This window comes from Boleophthalmus pectinirostris, unplaced genomic scaffold (assembly GCF_026225935.1).
Source record: "Boleophthalmus pectinirostris isolate CB_2022bp ecotype Guang Dong unplaced genomic scaffold, ASM2622593v1 HiC_scaffold_12, whole genome shotgun sequence".
NCBI lineage: Eukaryota > Metazoa > Chordata > Actinopteri > Gobiiformes > Gobiidae > Boleophthalmus > Boleophthalmus pectinirostris.
In genome coordinates, this window is record NW_026571018.1 from 7350913 (window position 1) to 7365907 (window position 14995).

Genomic DNA, 14995 nt, shown 5'->3' on the forward strand with positions numbered 1-14995 from the left:
AACGGTTTGTACTCCCTCTGCAACGTATTATTTAAAGCCAAATATGTAACTTTTTGGCCAAAACTTAGACTAAAATAAAAGCATGTGTGACCAGATGAGGGGGCTCTGATGCCAGATTTTATTAATTGGTATATTTGTGTATTTAACAACAGCGCCACCTAGCTGAACCAAGGCAGGATTTACAGTATAGGCAATTCAGTAAATGTAAACACAGGTCTGTCGAGTTTAAAGTTGCACTGTGTAACTTTTGTGGTGGAGGGTCTGTCAAAGGTTCTTCATGTAGACTTTATTGCTTTGTCTTATTAAACCTTTTAATCATCATGGAGACCAAACCAGACAAAGTTACAGGTCAGATCTGTGGAGAGGCAGACCCGCTCACAGCCAGAATGTGTTTTTTTTTCAAGGTATTTTTGAGCTATAAAACCACTTGTAATTTAACATATGTAAGGCGGAGCTGTTTAAAGTCATACTGTGGAACATTCTAGGCAGAGCATTGACTTAACCATGGAAACAAGCAGGTGATTGATCCCTTATCAAAAACATACACAGTGCACTTTTAAAATGACAGATGCATGTTAGACTTAAACAAACTGTATTGATCCATTTGATTTGAAAGAAAAACAACAATAAAGAGATTTTTGTTATAATTACAATAACTGTTGATATTTTTATTACGATGTAGTAAAGTGTTGTATTAATGTCATATGAATTTTGAGATAAATGTCCATGAGCGTGCTGTAGCTGGAGAGAAGTGGAGGCACAATAAGCTTCAACTTCTGCCTACACCTGGTCAGCGACCTGAATATGTTTTATTTTATGACATCAGACTGAATATAATGGATGTAGACTGTAATAATTTAAACACTGACCAAATAAACACATTAATGAATGAATGAAACCACCAGGGAAACTATCTTGGACACAGTAGCTCACACATCACATTATATTATAATTAAAAAAAACAGCAAGAAGGTACAAATATTTTAATTTATAAATAAATAAGATTTGCTAAATAGAGCAATTTCAGTGTTTACTGCAAGTTCCTCCATCACTGTTCCTACACAGTCAGTGTATCATTCGTTCATTCGTTTTCTAATATAAAACCAAAAATAAGAAAACAAAAAAACAACAGTTTTCTTCATTATTTGTCTCCAAAACCAAAATGAAAAAAACGGATAATGATTGTTTGGTCAGTAATAATGGAAAAAACAGATAATGGCCATTTCCTGTTTTCATGACTTAAACGGCGATGCCGGACTTTTGCGCCACAAACAGACTGAACCAGGACTAAACCAGGACTAAAACAGGACTAAACAGGTCTAAACCAGTTCTAAACCAGAATTGAAGCAGCACTATACCAGGTCTCAGTCAGTAAACCAAGACCAGGACCGAGACTGAGACCGGGATTAAGACTAGGACTGAGACCGGTTTAGAGCTTGTTTAGTCCTGGTTCAGTCTGGCACCGCAGTTTAAACATAAAATCGAAACATTTTAAAATGAATAATTGTCCCTTTTTTCATTTTGCTTTTGGAGACAAATAATGAAGAAAATAGTTGTTTTTTCATTTTCTTATTTTTGGTTTTATATTGAAAGACGAATGAACGACTGATACACGGATTCTACAGATACACATTTGCCTAATATCAATATTACTCAATTTAACCATTTCCATTACAGGCAACATGTTTTTTTTTTGTAATAATCTCATAACTCATAAAAAAAAGTTATCAGAAGCCATTGAGTATCAAACAGGATAAGAGACCTTGAGATACAAGTGACCTTCAGATACAAATGCTACAAAAACATTGTTATAGTTGCATAATATCAAGAACAAGCTGCATGTATTTTAATTTTTCTTTTTGTACTACTACTACTTTTTGCAAACTTGGTGTCCAGTGCTTTCCTGTAATACTGCAACCTAATATAACATAATAGAGTAAATGCGGTAACACTGGATATGTGTTTTTGTGTGGTCCTCTCTGCTCATGGTGGGAGTGTACACCAAGAGGAAATGCAGGTTGCCAAAATAAAGTGTGTATGAAGGCGTCCTCAGAATGGACTGCTCATGTGTGCTAAACAGACACTGAGCAAACACACACGAAAAGGTTCACAAGCTTAAAAAGTTCTGTCAACACCACGGTTTATTTGTCAGAAGAAACCGGGTTAGCCTTACAAGAACACACAAGATATTTGGCACTCACAGTAAAAGATAATTCCAGGTTTGATTCCTGCTTTGCTCTGGCTTTTTTGTGTGGAGCAGTAGCACTACCAGCTCAGTCCTTATTATCAGAGGTATAATACTCCCTACAATGGAAGCAACACAGACTGGACTGGACTAGACTGGACAACACAATCACAGTGTCTTGAGCAGGGGTGGTAATTTTATTTTATTTTTTTCATGAAGCCACAAGAGAAAGAGAAAATATTGTGGAGGGCTGGGTCAAAATGCTTAACTCAGTTCTGCATAATAATAAATTATTTAATGTATTTTTTTTAAATCAAAAGCAGTAAATAGCATTGTTTTTAAGCGTGTATGTTATGTCTAAGCAATGGAAATATTGAGGTTGCCTTACAAAAAATTTCAATAAAAAAAACCCTCTAAAATAAAAGCAATGCAGCTTTAGTCAATGCATGATGTAAAATTTTAAAATATGTTTATTCTGTAATTCCAAATGAGCTTAAACGGGCTGGACAGAGTAAACCAAAGGGCATCAATAAATGTCAATGTCAGTGTCAATAAACTTGGTAAATAAAGTTCAATTTCAGTTCATTCGCCATCAGGCACTGATTGAAGGATGGGTCAAATGCAGAGAATGAATTTTCATCATGAGGGCTCAATAAAATAGCCAGGCTGGCTCCACCTAGTGCCTCCACACAATTTTATTTCTCTCCAGCGAACAGGTCAGGAATCGGAATACACTATACTACGGTTTGCAAGAACCCGGAAGTTGTAGACCATGCACCAGCAATCAGCGAAAAGTTGTGAAGCCATGATGTCAAACTTGTCGCACCTGTCTGGGTCCCTTTTGTGGTACAACATAACAGTAAACAAAGCGAAGACAGACATTCTGTGTTGGAAACGATTCCTGAGATCGAGGATTTAAAGCCGGAACAAAGACAATATTTGGTGAATTTTATCAAGGGAAAAAACGTTAGTGCCCTTCTTCCTACGCGATTTGGCACATTACATACGTCACGACCAAATACCAGTGATTGATTAATTAAAAAAATGTACCCGCCTACTGTCGAGTGAACGAATCCTAATGCTGCGATGTCAGACGGTTTCCACGAAGTGAAACCGACTGATGAATCAGGCTATCAGTAAAATATTCATTATCTTAATTATAAAGCATTTTGCTGTTCAATAGTCAGGAAGCATGTGGTTAACATGCTAGTTCTTAACCCTCAAGTCATGACTGCAAAATTGGCCTCTGCATGTTGTGAAAAGCGCTTTCAATTAATCGCCGTGAAAAGGGTAAGTGAGGAATAATTTTGGACCAGTGCAAATCGTTTACAATGAACTATTTCAGTTTGTCTGATTTTAACACAGTAAAAATCTGGTCCATGATCTTAAAAGTCACTCTCTTCTTTCTACTATTACACTTTTATTATCACATGGCAGTCGCACCATCCAAAACACATGATGTCACTTGACTCCTCAAACCGTTTTTCCTGCGAACCGAAAAATGCCAAATGTGTCATGACCTAAATATCCAACAGAGTTTGAATGGTGCACATCTGTTTCACACCTCAGTGCTTCTGACCACTTATGTAAAGTCCACGTCACATCACACACTCTGCACATCAAACGCGCTTTTCAGGCCAAAATGCAGCGTCATAGTATTCCACAATGACCTGACCTCCATCTTTTGTTCACAGCATTCAAAACATCAGAAAGGATAGTCCGATTACGCTCACCGGGGCTGTGTCCTATGTCCACACTATTCTCTTTTTAGTGATGTTTGAATGACCAGCAGGTGAAAATGTAAAGCACTCAAAACTTCCCGCAATGCACCTTGAAAAGTAGTTTTTCAGTGGCCATGTCTCATTTCTCTTTCTTCACTTCCTTCTCTTTGATTCCTCTCCTCGATTTTGAAGGAAATGGTTGAGGAAGTCCCACCCACAGAGAAGACACAGGGAGGAGAGAAGATAGAAACTCCTCACTGAGACCAATAAAGTTTGATTCTTTTATCGGATGTCTGCCTCTTGAAGCGTCCCTCCTTCCTGTTTACTCCTTCCTTCTGTGGTTTTCTTTGGGACACTGCTTAATATGACACATTTGACTGACAGCTGAAAAATGGTAGCCTGATTCATGAGCCGGTTTTACTTCGTGGAAACCGTCTGACCTTGCAACATTAGAATTTGTTTGCTCAACAGTAGGCTCGTACTTTTTTTTTTTAAATAATCAATCGCTACTATTTGGTCGTGATGTATGTAATTTGCCAAATCCCGTAGGAAGAAGGGTAATAATTTTTTCCCTTCATAAAATTCACCAAACATAATCTTTAAATCCTTGATCTCAGGAATTGTTGCCAACACAGAACATCTGGCTTCGTCTACATTCATCTCGACCGCTTTGTCTACTATTTTGCTGTTCTACAAAAGGGACCCAGACAAGCGCTCGAGTTTGACGTCATGGCTTCACAGCTCTTCGTTGATTGGCCAGTGTGCGGTCTACAACTTCCGGGGTTCTTGCAAAACTGTCTAGTGTATTCCAATTCCTGACCGAGTCACTGGAGAGAAATGAAATTGAGCCAGCCTGACTAGAAAAATGAAGGATCGAGGAGAGGAATCAAGGAGAAGGAAGCAAGGAAAGAGAAATGAGATGTGTCCAGGGTCACTAAACAGGTCAGTGTAGACCACAGTGAATTGAGAGTTGAAAAAGTATCAGTGGACAGCAACACAGGTTTAAACTAGACACAACATGCTTACCTTAGCTCCAGCTGTTAAAAGATCAATCATTTCTACATCTCACACAAAAAAACTAAGAATCCAGTCTGTTTACATGAGATAGCATGACAGAAAAATGTATGATTATTATTAGTCCATAAATACTTGTGTGTCGATCTCATCTGATAATTGGAAATCAAGTCACATGACCTGAAAGTATAGGCTCTATTCACACTTACGTCACAAACCAGAAAAACGTTTGGAAACATGTGATGACAACTTCTGGTGTAGTTCCCGACACTGGGCTCGCCGACCGACTGTGACAAAACCCGCTGAAGTAAATGTGATCAGTGGTAAAATGAAGCCTGCAGACGTATGTACTGTTCGGAGTCATCTTGAATTTCACGCCCTCGTCTCTTCTAATCGCATGTACCCAGTGCGCTCGGAGTTGTGTGTGAGCGGGGAAATGATGAAAACTGAGGTGTGGATGTAATTGTTGATTAGCCGAACGTAACGGAACACTACAATGACATGCAGATGTAGGACAAAAAGAGAAAATGGTCCAGTTTTCTCTTTTTTCCTAGATTTGTCAGACTTACTACCATGAACAGAGCCCGTCAGAAGTTGTCATCACATGTTTCCAAACGTCTTCCTGGTTTGTGACGTAAGCGTGAACAGAGCCTCTTTTGAGCTCCATCGCTCTGTGAATGAGTGTACTATATAGTCCACTAAAGAGTGTGGGACTATGTAGTGAATGAAGGGTTAGAGGCTAGGGTGGACTCTTCTTATTTACAGACCTCTGTTTGTTTTAGACCTTGACGGTTTTGGCTGCACTTTGTTCTTTTCTCAGAGTGGTCACATGATGTTGCTATGATGTGGCTCAGCTGATTTAACCAGATTTTGGCGCTGTCTTCCTACTTGAAGCTTGTGGGACGAAAGTGCCACCAGTTTAACTTTTTCAGAACTGTATCCCAGGTGTGAGAAAGCTGGCACACCTCCTCGTCCCGATTTAGTGGTCGTGTTTCTGAATCTCGATGGCCTCCGTGATCCAATGATGGTACTTTTCCCTCTTGCAGTGGTCTTATTTTGCATATTGAGGGCCTGTTTACACGAGAACGCTTACGGGTAAAAATGACAAAATATTTTATCAGAAGTGCCTTTCGTTTAGATGGTGACGGTGTTTTTGCAGCTTACAAATGCAAAAATCTGAAACTACCCTCCAGAGTGAAAAGCTGAATACGCTCCACCATAGCGTTTCTGTCTACACTGCCCAAGACGTAAAACTCTGGTCAGATCTGCTCAGGTCGCGTACACGTTTACGTCACATACATACAGTTCACAGAAACAAACATGTCGTATCATTTCCATGCGTCGGATCTTCAGCTCTAATAAACTTACAGGGGGCTCCCAACAAATGTACAGAATTTTGGATGCACCAGTTCGTCGCAGGAGAGTCAGACGGATATGGACGAGACCTGGAGAACCAATTGATGGTGGGACAATTTTGTGGAAGGAGTAGCTGATGAAAATTTGTGACGTGAAAACTTCTGTATGTCCAGAGACGCCCTTGTTGCTTTAAGTACATGCATACCCAATCCAGTTCCACACACTTTAGCTTGACCGTATGCGTGCAGATTTCCTCCTGAAAACGCTCGTCTAAACACGGAATAAAAAGTGAAGACGTGACCCCACTTTTGAGTCTTCTGTTCAGACTATCATCATATAAACGTAGCCTAAAGTTGCTCCTGGTGGGCTTGTCTCTTAGTTCCATGTATAAATCATCTGAGCAGACACTTTACAACAACATTACATGACACTTCTGAGGAAAGAGCTGAGTGCTGCCTTAACTGGAACTAATAAACGTCTGTACATAAGAATTTTAAGTATAATCAGAAAAGGTATTTGTGACATAATAATTAAAGGTCCAGTATATAACTTTTCTTGTCCAAAAAATGCTTTTCCATGATTTTGCAGACATCTTATCTGCTGTAATCTATGACACCACATTACTGAGTATATAACGATATCCAAATCTCACGATATTTTCACAATATGAGGCTAACAAAACTGTATAATATGCTTCTTTTTTCTCTTAAAATGCTTTGACAAGACTTAAATAAAAGAACTAAGATTTGAAAGTGGTATTTCTTCATGTAGTTTACATGAAATGGAGCAAAGGATCATGGTCAGTGTAGTTCCCTCTGTCTTTTTAGCTGTTGCTGCACTGTATCTCTTAATTTAAAGGTTGTATGGAGGATTTTTTTGTTTCAAATTGTCAGTGATAACATTATAGAGATGCAGTAGCCTTGTAATTATGATGACCAAAAAAAAGAGAATAAAAATTCATCAACTCTGGACGTGGTGGGGCTAAACATTTGCCAATAGATAACGACACTGCCTCATTATCTGTTAGTTGACAGGCTGTCAATCAAACTCCCTACGTTTCTAGCGTAACTGACTTGCCTGCGCGCTGCCGGTACGTGGTTTACATACGCCTGTCACGCAGTCCACAGACGCAAGACGCACAGACGCAAGACGCACAGACGCTGTTTATTCCACCAACGCAACAGTTCTTAGCGTCTTTTTTTTACCTATATCTTCCTCGCAGTTAGCACAAAGTTTGTTGCAATGGCAGACAAGAATCCAAGAGTAGTTAGCCGCAAAAGAAAGTCCGTTTTTGAGATTGCTGAAAGAAGAAGACGGAAAGAAGAAGGGGAAAAGCAGCGAAGCCAAACTAAGGTGATTCTTGAAGATTCATTCCAGCGATGGCGCAACTGAAGCAGACGCAGGGTCTAAAGACTGACGCACTGGTCCACAAATTACTCCTGGACAGGAAACTTCTGCTTATTATGAAAACGTACTTTGTTTCCAAGAGCTAGACAAACGTTTTTCAGGACACGGAAGCGATATCCTATGTCTGAAAATGTAATTTTCACGGCAAAGAAAGAGTCCGCTTGCTGCTGCGTGTTGTAGCTAGTTCATTCGCACGGAATCTCCACGCTCCGCTCCGCTCTTCTCCCTGCTCCCTGCTCCGCTCTTGTCTCTGCTCCTCACTTCTTGTCCGCGCACGAAATGTCCGCGCCCCCCCTCCCCCCGCTCCTCACTTCTCCGCCTTGCCTAACCAACACTGTAGTTAGTTGTTTACAAGTCATGTGCAGCGCACCGGCTGTAAACAAACCTGTTTCTGGTGTAAGGAGGAGGCGGGAGGAGGCGTTTCTACGTAGGGAGCTGTAGGGGAGGGGGGGTGGTTTCACGCATGCGCAACATTTGAAAAAGGACAAACAGTCGCTGGATTTCTCGTTCCTTGGAAAATCCTCTATACAACCTTTAAGCAAAGAAACTTGTCACTTGAAATTTGTTTGACGAGCCGATATCACAATATTTTGGTTACTGTTACAACCCTACACATTACTATTTTAGTATTTATTTTACTATTGAAGTAACAGTATTCTTACTTGAGTTAAAGTTTTGCTTACTCTTCCCACTGTGAGTAAGACTACAAGTGACAAAATCTTGTTGACAATATGAAAAATATTGTCAGCATAAAGATTTGTGCTTTTTTCATCACTCCTTCAGACATAATTATTACAGAGATATGATAGTTTTTACATTTTTGTGACTATTTTTGTGAATTATTTAATGTTTTGTTCTTGAAATTACATCAACTTCACCAAATTTTACATCCTGAGCAGTAGTTCCTTTTTACTCTCAGTTGAGTATTGTCTTGGACCACATGCTGACAGTGCCACCTATAGATATAAGTCATGGAAACAAACATAAACTGAAGCTGAAGTACAGACATGTGCCTGTCTATGGGGCTTGGTGAAATTGGAGATTGTCAGAGCAATGGCATCTTGCTCGCAGGAGGAGAAAGGTTACTCAAACATGCATGAATGAATAACCATGAGTGGGTAAAACAATTACAGCAATGGTCAGAAGCTAGATTATTTTGTATAATATGTTCCCTTTACTGATGTTTTTTATTCAGTTACATGTGTTTTCAATTCTTTACATTTTTTATTTCTTTTAATACCTTGGAAAATATGCATTCTTACTGCGCTTGCCCCTCGACAAATATGACCTGTAACTTGACCTGGTTTAATGTTTAATGTTGAAAACCATAACACACCAGACAAAACAATCTTCACATCTCCATGGAGACCAGCAGGTGAAAAGTTACGTCCACCTTTAACAAACTAATGCCTTGTTGGAAAAAAGTGCGTTGTTTTTGTTCTAATTTCCACCAATACCACATGTTCTGGGCAGAGTTTAGGGTCTGAGCGCCTCCTCGTGATTACACTAGAACAGGGGTCACCAAACCTTTTTTCTCTGGGGGCCACATTTTCGCTCCTGACTGTGATGGGGGATGGGATCGGGTCGGATGTATAACAGAACTATATGACCCTGACGACGCAGATTATGTTCTTTGAAAACCGCCACACTTTCTTTACATATCAGACAAACTGCACGATCCTTACACTGAACAAGAAAATAATCTTTTATTCCTTCTGCCATAAAGCTTTTAAATGGAAAGTAAATATGCTATTGTGTCCCTGATGCACTGAGGTTTGAATGTATGATGTCTATTTTTCTTTTTATTTATTTTATTATTTATAGATTGTGCAAGACCAGAGATGTGCAAATTGAATTGCCCTTTGGGATTAATCAAGTTGTTGATTGATTGGTTGATTGAAAAATAATCGGTCATCCACTGCTCTTTGAAAACTGGGCACTGTCTGTCAACTTTTTGTGCTTTAACACTTGCCATTTTGCTGTCTTTAACTGCACTACAAAACTCTGCACATACGTCGACTGTCACTGTTTGATCTTGAGTTTGTCAGGTGACGAAAATTCAGTGGCAAATCTAAATACTTTATATAAATATAATTTTTTTATTGAAAAAATCAACAATACAAGATGCAGATGTGTTATATTTGCCAAAAATTAATTAATAATTAAAAAAACTAGGCCATGACAACCGAGGATTGCCTCATAGGGCCAGTTCTAGTGGTATGGCAGAGGGGCTGGGGGGCCGGTCAAAAGGGTGTGGAGGGCCGGAGTCAGCCTGCGGGCCTTAGTTGGCTGACCCCTGCACTTGAACACCCACATACTTAGCTGTATTTATTCTCTATGGGACTGAAGACCTTAATTCCAAATAGAGCTGCGAAACTGGCAAAACCTGGAGGACTAAAGAAAAGATTGAGAGGGGAAGAGGGTGGACAGCGTCTGGACATATTGTGTCACTTCAGGCTCCACCCCTGCAGCTAGGTGTTTGTATCAGAAACACCTCGCTGTAATCAGGGCAGTCATGTGTAATGTCACATAATACTTGAATTTGCAGAGGCCACTGAAGCAGCACAAACTTAGGCTACATTCATACTGCAGCCTGAAGTGACCCAAATCAAAATTTTTCACCCCTATGTGACCTGTATCTGATCTTTTAATGACAGTCTGAACGACACAGATACGATTTTTTCAAATACCATTTGGATATGTGCTAATAAAACCGATACATATTCCATCTTTTGACAGTCTGAACAGCCAGGTCACATTCATCCCACCTCCACGTCAGGCTCGGAGTCTCATCAATGGAGGGAAAGCGAGGTTAGCAAGTTTATTAATATTTGGGGGGGATCCCTGTATTCAGGCCAAATTAGAGGGGTCTTATCTGAACTGGGCGTTTTTGGAAATGATTGCCAAAGAAATGTCCAAGCGCGGCTACAAACTGACTCAGATGTCAACAAAAAATAAAGAGCCTTTGAGTCAAATACAAGGAGGCTAAAGACTCAAACAAATGAAGCGGCCGTAGACGTGTAACCTGTCCATTTTACCAAGAACTGGACCGTATTTTGGGAGACAAGTCCAGTATTTAGGCAACATCCGTAAAACCCTGAGCACGCTCGCTTCGTGTGACGTCGTCTTGTCCTCCAATGCTCATGCGAGACACTTTTGGAGCATTTAAAGTTCACACTGGAGATCACATACAAGTCACATTTAATTGAAAATGTGAACGACCTCGCAAAACAATCGGATTTCACACAAAAAAATCCGAATCGAGCATTAAACCCTGCAGTCTGAACGTAGCCTTAGATTCAAGCATTTATGACCAGAAACTTCATGTATTAAAGTTATCAAAAAAGAACCGTAGATAATACTATTAAAACACCATATTCACAGTTCAGTAGTGAAAAAAGTGGATTTAGTGTTTAGTTCTGCTTAAAAAAAAACCTGTTGTATTGCAGCCAAACACAAAATAATCTGACTCAGATTATCAAGACATGTTTACTGTCAAATCTTGTTGATTAGAGTCCCGCTGTCGTCCAATCGGCTTTGGAGCTGCGGCGCTGTTTCGTAATCTCGGCTGGCACGGGCAAATCCAGTGTCCAATAGCAAACAGGGCAGCGCTTTTTAAAGAGGAAGCCTGTACACGCTGAAGTAATCTGCCCAAATGTGATGAAAATATGCAATAGGCAAGGTGTGAAGCGGCCTTACAATTTAATCTCAGCTACACTGCAAAAAAAGAAAAAAACGTTGTAGAAATTCTTGGAAAATGTTTAAATAAATGTGTCATCTTTTTTCCATGTACTGTTATTTTTTTTGCAATACTAAAGCAGACATGTTGAACTCAGGCCCGGGGGCCAAATTTGTCCCACGATATAATTATATTTGGCCCGAGAGATCATATCAAATATGTATTAGAGCTGCCCGCCGGCTACAGATAGACTATAGAGACATTGTTGATTTAAATTTTGTTATTTTATATTCTGCTTGTTCTGGATTCAGTGTTTAAGCAAAACTGTTATTAAACATTTATTTTAATAAGCAAAGGGTTAACATTACATATCTCGAAAGAAGAGAAAAGATGCAGATGTTGATGACATTTTTTCAATAAATATTTAGTTTGGCCCACGACTTAGTCCCACTTTTTAATTTTGGCCCTCTGTGAATTTGAGTTTGACACCCCTGGTATAAAGCGATGTTTTTAAAAGGTAATCTGCTGAAAGGACTCTTGTGTGCTTTAAGATATGGAAGAGTGTTGTTTCCTCATCAAAAATAACACACCTGGAGTTGTGTTTTGTTTCATTCACACATGTTTGAGTAACTTTATTATTAGTCTGTCTACATCTCCAAAGGTCACAATGCTCTGCTCCACCTTGTGATGTCATGAAGTTTTCAATTTAAAAACTACCTCTCACCATTAGTTCAGTAGAAATCGGCAATTCCAGGGCTGAAACTGATTCAAATGATTTTAGTGAAGGTGTTTGGAGTTTAAAAACACAGTGGAGCACTTGCTGTATTACCACATGACATCACAAGGTGGTACAGAGTGTTTTCAGTTTGAGAGAAGTACTCAGCCTAAATATGCAGGGTTTGTGTGATAACTCGTTAACGCCGAGTGTAACAAATATACGACAAACCGTTGGGACATAAGACGAGAAAACTGCTGCATTCCTCCAGTGCCGGTTCGTGTAGATGCAGGACCTTCCTTGGAACATTTGGCAAGCACTTGTTTCTAGTTGTCACAAATTTGCAACTTACCCAAATTTCTAAAAATAACAGTATTGGAGTGCTGCACTGGATCAGAACTTACACATACAGGTGCTCATCAGTAGCCTGATTTTGAGCCGGTTTCACTTCGTAGAAACCATCTGACCTCGCAGCATTAGAAATCGTTTGCTCAACAGTAGGCGGGTACTTTTTTTATTTAACCAATCTCTGCTATTTGGTCATGACGTATGTAATGCACCGTTAACGGGGGCTAACTGGTATATTAAGTTTTTCCCAAATCCCGTAGGAAAAAAGGCAATAACGTCTTTCGTCTTGATAAAATTCACCAAACATTCTCTTTATTCCAGCTTTAAATCCTCGATCTTGGGAATCGTTGACAACACTGAATATATGGGTCTTCACTGATCTCGGACTCACACTTCCGGGGTTTTTGCATATTCCGATTCCTGACCTAGTCACTGGAGAAAAATAAAATTGAGTGGAGGGACTAGGTGGTGCCAGCCTGGCTAGCTCATCAGACCAGAGGGCTTGAATTCTTGTTGAGTAAAAAAAGGATGACAGAGGCTCTCCGATTTGTGGTGTATTTATTAATTGTCATGCCAACACGTTTCGACTACTTGTCTTCATCAGGGCTGGAGCCAATTTTCTATTCTATATTTATTTATTTATTTTTGCTATAGTCAAATGAATAGGGGATGAGGAGGCCGCGATGGACGAGTGCAATTGAGATATTTGTTCCTGCACGAGTGAACACTCTGCAAGCTGCAAGAAGAATTTTAATGTACAGTTTTATTTGCAGGCTGATCAAATCAGGTAATGAAATAATAATGTCACTCACAAAGATTCATTCAGATAAGCTTCAGATCAGATCAGATTCAGTGCAATAACATATCAGTCCAATATGTGAAGACACTGGTGTGGTTGTCTTCTAAAAACATAAATGTTTATTGTTTTGTTTTGTCACTGTCCTTGTCTGTTTTAAAAATGGATCAAAAGTCTGGAATAAAGATGATGATGATGATGATGATGAATAATCTCAATTTAATTCACCATCTACTTAAAGGCAAAACCACACACAAAACATTTTTTTAATATTCATCTATATAAATTCAAGCGTTAAGGGTTAAATATATTTGAATAAAACAAAACACAACTCCAGATATTTTATTTTTGATGAGGAAACAACATTATAACACAGAGCAGCAAACAGCATAATACAAAACTTTTAAATTAACATATTTTCAATCAACAATACATATTTTGGTGGAAAAATGGAACACATATATCCACAGGTGCATTACGTAACGTTTTGTCGGTGCTCATCTCCATGGAGATGTTATTGCTTTACATAGAACATTGACTTTAGAGTAATTTATCTACCAAGCCAAGTTACGGGTCAGATCATATTAAAGAACATTCTTGTCAAACAGATGTCGCGCCCTCCATGAGAAAAAAGTTACACCATGTACCTTTAAAGCCAATATTTAATTACCATAATAACATAATTTGATTTGTATTAATTTCACTTTTTCAGTTAGAACTGACTCTTCTTTCTCTTCTTCCTGCTCTTTTTCATTCATTTCTTGTATGTTTGACGTTGTTACACTGTTGATGTCTTTTTATACTTGAAATAAATAAATACATAAATAAAATTTAAATAAATATAATAAATAAATATATATATATATATATATATATATATATATATATATATATATATATATATATATATATATATATATTATATATATATTTATTTATTTATTTATTAAAAATATAAATTAAAATGTATCAATAAAAATAATAATAATAAAAATTAATTAATTAATTAATTAATTAATTAATTAATTAATTAATTAATTAATTAATGGAATCTGCCGGCATGTGAAAGTTAAAGGAATAGACATGGGGCCCAATTAATGACTTTTTAAAATGAGACATTATGCCCTAACATGCCTTCTTCTTTATTTATTATTTATTAATTTATTTATCTATTTATTTGTTTATTTATTTATTTTTATTAATTTTTACTTTTTTTTTTTCTTCTTCTTCTTCTAGAAAAAAAAAAAAAAGTAAATATATAAATTGTGTGAAGGCCTGACTGTTGATGTGAACTGATTTGTGGCAATAAAAGTAAAAAAAAATAAAATAAAATAAATAAATAAATACATTTTGAGACAGATTTTTGTTTTTATTTTTGTGTCATTTGCTGTATTATTTCAGTGTTTTTTTTTTTTTTTGCATTTCACTTTAATTTATTCATCAATTTACTATAAAAATGTGTGTACGGATAATAATTAAACAACACATTTAAATAATCTCGTCACAAAGTCAAATAAATCAAAGTTTTGCAGTGTTCCTCTGTGCAGCTCGCCCTCCCTCGTCTCTCACATGTTACGTCAGAGCCCGGGATGGTTAATTCAATGTGACGCTAAGCTCGTCCAGCTCCGAGCTCGGAAATCGGACTGGCATTCATGTGTGCGTGCCTGCATATGTATGTGTGTGTGTGTGTGCGTGTGTGTGTGTGTGTGTGTGTGTGTGCGTCACTGTGGGAAAAGGAGGGGGTGGAGCCTGGCAGTAGCAGAAGTTGCATTGT